This window comes from Camelus dromedarius, chromosome 6 (assembly GCF_036321535.1).
Source record: "Camelus dromedarius isolate mCamDro1 chromosome 6, mCamDro1.pat, whole genome shotgun sequence".
Taxonomy (NCBI): Eukaryota; Metazoa; Chordata; class Mammalia; order Artiodactyla; family Camelidae; genus Camelus; species Camelus dromedarius.
This window is the reverse complement of record NC_087441.1, coordinates 89,257,158-89,264,184: the sequence shown is the minus strand read 5'-3', so window position 1 is coordinate 89,264,184 and position 7,027 is coordinate 89,257,158.

Below are 7,027 nucleotides of genomic sequence, written 5' to 3'. Positions count from 1 at the left end.
GACCACAGGGCATGAAGTCCTGGTAAGCATTTACACAGGGTTGGGTATACATATCAAGCACTTGCCATTCCCTCCTGTCAACTCAGGCATCCATTTCAGAGGATCCGAACTTGAGCTGCAATGAAGCCAATAGGAGAAGAGCAAGCCCCTCCTAGAACCAGTTTTCCTACAACTTCACACTCTGTGCACAACACTGAAATCCTCAATGGTCAAATACTCTTGACTATAATAGATAGAAATTAAATAATTAGCTCACACAAAGAAATGATGACGTTCCCCTAGATTCAGCAAATTCTGGGGTTACGTGTTCTTTGGGGTGAAGGGAGTGTGGTAAGTGAGGGGATTCTTTGACTGAACTTGAATTTGTATTAGTCCTCCGGTTTTCTAGACCGTATAGGTAACTATTATAAGTCAGTTAGTGAAGTGAACAGTAAAAGTCGCCTTAGACAAGTAAGGACATTTTTTTTTTATGTGGACCGTCTTTTCCCTTCATTCATGCCCGGGTGCTGTATTTCATGTGGGTGCAGACTTGGTTGTGTTAAACTGCTTTACCCAACATGATCGGACGTTTAAGCGTTCTCATGTTTGAGACAAGAGCACCTGGTTCTCAATAGACTAGCAAAGCTGCAGCAGGTTTCTCATTGCTCTACTGCCCCTAGTTCCTTTTTGAACCAAGCCTATATCTAAATATCTTGTTTCAGATTCCTTGAGTTTTCCTGGAGAGAAATGTTACTGCTTGAAATGACAACATTGGTCAGTATGTTTCATTGAGTGGAAAGGGCATCACATGCACAAGGGAAACCAAGTGTGGGGGTAATTTCATGCTTACAATAATTATTTCATGGTTCCTGTTGGTGTTGGAGGCATCAAAAGTAAAGAGTTTACCTGTCCCCTTCATCGATTTCGAGGGTTATTTTAAATTTTATCTGTCTAGATTTTCCTTAGAGGTGACAAAATGGTACCTGAAATTGACAAGTGTGGATTGTAAGTAGATTTAGTATGTTTCAAAAACTAACTACATTTTCATATAAATCCCAAAATATATAAATCAATTTTATTACACTATTGAAAGGCTGCCACTGAGGTATCAACACAATGACAAAAATGGAGTTTTCGGGCAAACACATAACATCATGACTGTATAGAAATAAGAGATAAACAATAATCCCATTTTGTCGAGTTATATATGGAAAGTGTTGATTTATTGATGCCCAGGTGGCAGTGTAACAGTGCATCATACGCTAACTCGCTCCCAATTACACAGAATTTTGAAAATCCACTCACCAAGCCCTTGGTTCATGAGACTTGCCAAAGAGTGGTCCCTTAATTCCAAAGACAGTATGATGCCTCAGAAAACGTGGATGGGGGAGAAGCAAAGTAGAGGATGGAAATCAGTGCAGTACCTGACCTCTGGTAATGGAGCAGGAAAGGTGAACTTCTGCTTCAATTATACGCACAATTTTAAGTATAAAAGACACATGTGATTCAAAGCGATTCCCTGAGTGTAAGAAGAGTGCACAGCAGATGCTAATCTGACAGTACTGAAATAAATCAGCACAAATTGTCCCCACAATTGATTCTGAGGCCAAGAAACTAGCAACCGAATTTTGGCTAGATGTGGATGCGTAAAATCAGGTATAGGACAATGGATGATATCACACGCTTGTCTCAGTGATCTGGAGTGTGTTGTGGATTGTGGTTGGCCCTACCAAGAGAGAAAACTGGCCTTTAACCCCCAAAGAAAAATCAACCACTCCGGTGTGCAAAATTGACTTTATCGAAATGTCCCATGGCCACATTCACTGCATCTGCAGGCCCAGGGACCAATTTGTCATTTTGCCAATAGAGCACGTGGGGGCTAAATCAGAGAAATCATGCATCTGGTCTGAGGAATCCAGGGAGCCTTGGGGTTGAAATCAGTTTTCAAAGCCTTTGGATCAGCTAAAGACATAGCCTGGACTGGGATTAGGTTTTGGTATGAGGCAGAGGATGAGGGACAGCTGGGTTCCCTTTCGAGGTCCCAAGCCACAAGGATGAGAGAATAAAGAGCATTTGTCTAGGTCCGCTGCTTGAGAAGATGAATCATTTCCTTCACCATTATCTCCCAAATGCAAATGCTATATTTTGGTTGGCCTTGATATTGCACAGACCCGAGGACAACTATGTGGGTTGAGCAATAATGGCAGCAGGCCCTGATGCATGACATCCATAGATATGATTCCACAGGATTTTCTGTTGACAGAGAAGCTCTGGGAAGTACTGGTAAGACTGGAACTTTCTTATGGAAGTAGAAAGGACAAGGGCACTGTCAATGTGCTCTTTAGAAAATACTTCAAAATGACATGCAACATCCTGCAAAGCTGAAATATATAGATGCTCCGTTTCCACAAGGGGAAGGGTCCTCTGAAGTTTCACAAAAGTGACATAAGCGTAATAAAAATGAGATTGTTCTAAACGATGAGTGTATGTTGTATTGATCACATCAAAGGCAACACCAGCATTTAGATATATACAAGACAACACACACAGTAAAAAGACATGGAATCAATGTGCAGGAAAATATGTCCTCACAGAAATATCATGGAATTGCCTACAACTAAGAGACTTAAATTTTCACTTTAAAAAGACCTACAATTCTACATTAGATACCTGATAATACTAGACCAGTAAAGATAAAGACGTATAGTACAAGAAACAGGAAGTACCATTTTCTGTTTCAAAGAGATTGAAGGTCCAAAATAAAGCTTTCAAACACCTAGATTATGAAACATTATCAGAGCTTTTATTGAAAACCTAGGTGATAGGAACACTGAAGTAAAACCGTGTCTCAGAATCACAAAAGGCACAATACCAGAAATGTGGAAGAGAATCATTCAGACGAGCCAAATAAAATCAGAATACTCAATCTATGATATAATAGCAGGGCAAAATTCAGTCCTAAGCAGACTAGATAATGCAGAGGGATTCGTGAATGTCCGTGAACACAAGAGAAAAGAAATCCCTGTATCAGAAGTTGGCATAGAAATGCAAGTGTAAACCAATGCAAATATTGCTGTTGAATCCTTGGGTAAGAAAAAGCATGAAAGACTAGGATTCATAAGAGCCCCATAGGGAAAAGCTAGATATAAAAATCAAACTCTGAATAGGTATTTGGAGAACAGCAGACTGAAAATTACTGAAATCCAAGAATCAATCCTCTATATGAAACCAGGAGCAAACAGCATCCAAATAATTTGGAATCCCAATAGACAAACAAGCAGCTATGTTTTCATTCAAATCATCGAAGGTCATGATAAGCTCTGTGATTTTCGATGCACCTTGAGGACAGCAACTCAGTCACAACAGAACACCCACATGTGTTTCAGCTGATACCTAGACAGAAATATCACAGTACAGGTAGGAGTGCCAAGACATACACCAAATCATGAATGAGACAAATCTCCAATTACGGTAGCCTATGCCTCAAGACAGAAATTAACATTAACGACAGAATTTGGCAATTTCACAGATCTGCAAAGTGTAAAATAATTCAGCATTTAAAAACTTATCCTAAAAGAAAGATTGAGAATTCTACCGTGAATAAAAAAAGTAGTCACAACAGAAACTCCGGAAGTGTTTCAGCTGATAACTCGACACAAATACTGCAGGACAGGAAGGAGTGCCATGACATACACTGAAACCTGAATGAGAAAAAGCTGCAATCTAGAGTAGCCTATGCCACAAGAATGCCATATCTGATAACAGCAGATCTAGAAAATTTCACAGAGCGGCAAAACTGAATAGAATTCAGCAGTTCAATTCTTATACTTAGACAAAGATTGACAATTCTACCCTGAAGAGTAAAGTAGCAAGATGAAACTGAAAATAGAAACCATCATTGGAAATAAAGAAGAGCCATGAGTTGTAGAGAATTAACAAGAAGAAGGCAAGGAGGACATCAAAACCCTACAGATGGGATAGGGAAGCAGGAAAACATAGGTGATTTTCAGCAATATACTAACTGAATCATCCTATATGGCTCTCTGTTTAATGCAAATAGAGAGATAAATGGCCTAATGTGTTTGCAAAACAAACAACAAGCAAACAATCAAAATATAAAACAAACAAACAAACACCAAAGAGTACTGTTTGCTGACATATATGCAAAGAACCATGAGAATTCAAAAGAAAATACTCAAAGTGCTGTCAAGTATCATTCAGCACGCACCGAACCAGTATCGCTGCTTGCATGTACTCAAAACACTTGTATTCAGAAAACAGATGCGAGCAAAATGATTGAAAAATTTTCATTCATAAGAGCATATCGTGACCTAAACCAAATGCCTATTTTGTATAAAATCGATTCATATTCCATTATATAGTTTGACTCTTCTTCCAACAGGAAGGTTGAATGTGATATTCATCCCTAGTTAGAGAATTAATGGCATACGCCTCCAACAAAGACATTAGTTCTACAAAACTGTACTAAGAGCAAAAGAGACAGACAGAAAAGTGTACATTGGGATGGGCTTCATTTCTAGGAATTTCAGCCCCCATGAAACAAATGGATCCATGTCTTGAGACTGTGGGAGTTTAAGCAGAAAATCAACAGACGGATATGTATTCTGAGTGAATGGCTATTACACAAACATAAGATTCCTTTGGGTGGTCTGTGTGAATTGTTAACTCTTAGAAAGTTTAAAGCACTTGGAAATATACACTTAACATGCACACACTTCCCTCACTTTGTAATCTGTATTGAGATCTCTACTAAAGGAAAGAGGGTTGGAAAAACAGGACCATGGGATGCTAATGGAGAGAATTACTTTTAACTTAGGAATCTCTCGTCTGATGCAGTCCCTCCCCCAGCACTGAAAACATGCTGCAACCTTTGTGGATGGCAGTTACCAGTTGGATTCCAGGTGGAACGTTGGTGTGTTCCATGAGGCTTGTTGTGGCTTCCGTATCCAAGGTAACTTGGCAGAGCTCTGTGGGTGGATCAGAGTCACGTAGGGGCTGACACCCTCTGTGGAGCTTGGCTTAGGTCTATTATATGGGGAGCTATTTATGTTCGTGATACTTCTGCTGCCCAATCACCTGAGAACACGGGTCAATTTCTAGAAACTGAAAAGTACAGACATGGGAAGATATGCCCATCATCAGCACACTGGTGAGGCTCCGAGGTACTTTCAGACTTGCCCAGTAATGTAGAAGTCGACTTTATGGGAGACACGAAGAGAAGCATGAAGGAAAGCTGGCTGCACAGATTGAGGAGAGATGCTAACACATTGATGAGAGTTGTTCTGCTACAATGGAGAATAATGGCATGGAGAATTCTTTCCAGAACACCACACTCCAAAGACATTCATGAGACATGTTGAGCCTGGCTGATACTAGCAGAAACCTGTGGAGGGTCAACGTGAACTTGAAGAAGGTACTGTAATCTCTGCTCAAAGTAGATGTCCAATATCCCTGACGTCTAAAAGAAAAGAGATGGCAGAGATGATAAAATAGCTCATGATTTTGAAAGAGGCCGTGAGAATCCACACCTCCCAAGGGGCATTTAAAAATCACACAGACCACAGGGCATGAAGTCTTGGTAAGCATTTACCCAGGGTTGGGAATACCTATCAAGCACTTGCCCTTCACTCCTATCCACTAAGGAATCCATATCAGAGGATCAGAAATTGAGCTGCAATGAAGCCAATAGGAGAAGAGCAAGCCCCTCCTAGAACCAGTTTTCCTACAACTTCACACTCTGTGCACAACACTGAAATCCTCAATGGTCAAATACTCTCGACTATAATAGATAGAATTTAAGTTAATTGCACACACAAAGAAATGATGACCTGCCCCTAGATTCAGCAAATTCTGGGGTTACGTCTTCTTTGGGGTGAAGGGAGTGTGGTAAGTGAGGGGATTCTTTGAATGAACTTGAATATGTATTAGGCCTCAGATTTTCTAGACAGTATAGGTAAATATTATAAGTCAGTTAGTGAAGTGAACAGTAAAAGTCGCCATATATATGTAAGGAAATTTTTTTTTTTTTTATGTGGACCTTCTTTTCCCTTCATTCATGCCCGGGTGCTGTATGTCATGTGGGTGCAGACTTGGTTGTGTTAAACTGCTTTACCCAACCTGATCGGACGTTTAAGAGTTCTCATGGTTGATAGAAGAGCACCTGGTTCTGAATAGACTAGCAAAGATGCAGCAGGTTTCTCATTGCTCTAATGCTCCTAGTTCCTTTTTCAACCAAGCCTAAATAAAATATCTTGTTTCAGATTCCTTGTGTTTTCCTGGAGAGAAATGGTGGTTGGCCCTATCAAGAGAGGAAACTGACCTTAGACCCCAATAAGATTGCAACCACACTGGTGGGCAAAGTTGAGTTTTTTGAAATATCCCATGGCCACATCCAATGCATCTGCAGGCCCAGGGACCAATTTGGCAATTTGACAATTGAGCACTTGTGGGGATCAATCAGAGAAATCATGCATCTTGTCTGAGATATCCAGGGGGCCTTGGGGATGAAATCAGTTTCAAAAGCCTTAGGATCAGCTACATTCATAACCTGGTCTGGGATTAGAGTTTGGTATGAGGCAGAGGATGTGGGATAGCTCTGTGGTTCCCTTCATGTTCCAAAGCCACAAGGATGAGTGAACAAAGAATAGTGGTCTATTCCACATTGTGAGAAGATGAAGCATTTCCTTCACCATTATCTCCCAAAAGGAGAAACCACATTTTGAATGGCATGGCATTATACGGCACCGAGGAAAACTAGGTGGGGCTGCGTGATAATGGCAGAAGGCCCTGATGCATGACATCCTTAGATATGTTTCCACAGGTTTATCTGCAGAGAGAGAAGCTCTGGGAAGAATTGTTAACATTGGGACATTCCTATGGAAATAGAAAGGACAAGTGCACTGACACGATGCTGTTTTGGAAACACTCAAAAATGACATACAACAGCCTGCAGAGCTGAAAACATTTAGATGCTACGTTTCCACTAGAGCAACGATCCTGTAGACTTTCAGAACAGTGATATAAGCAT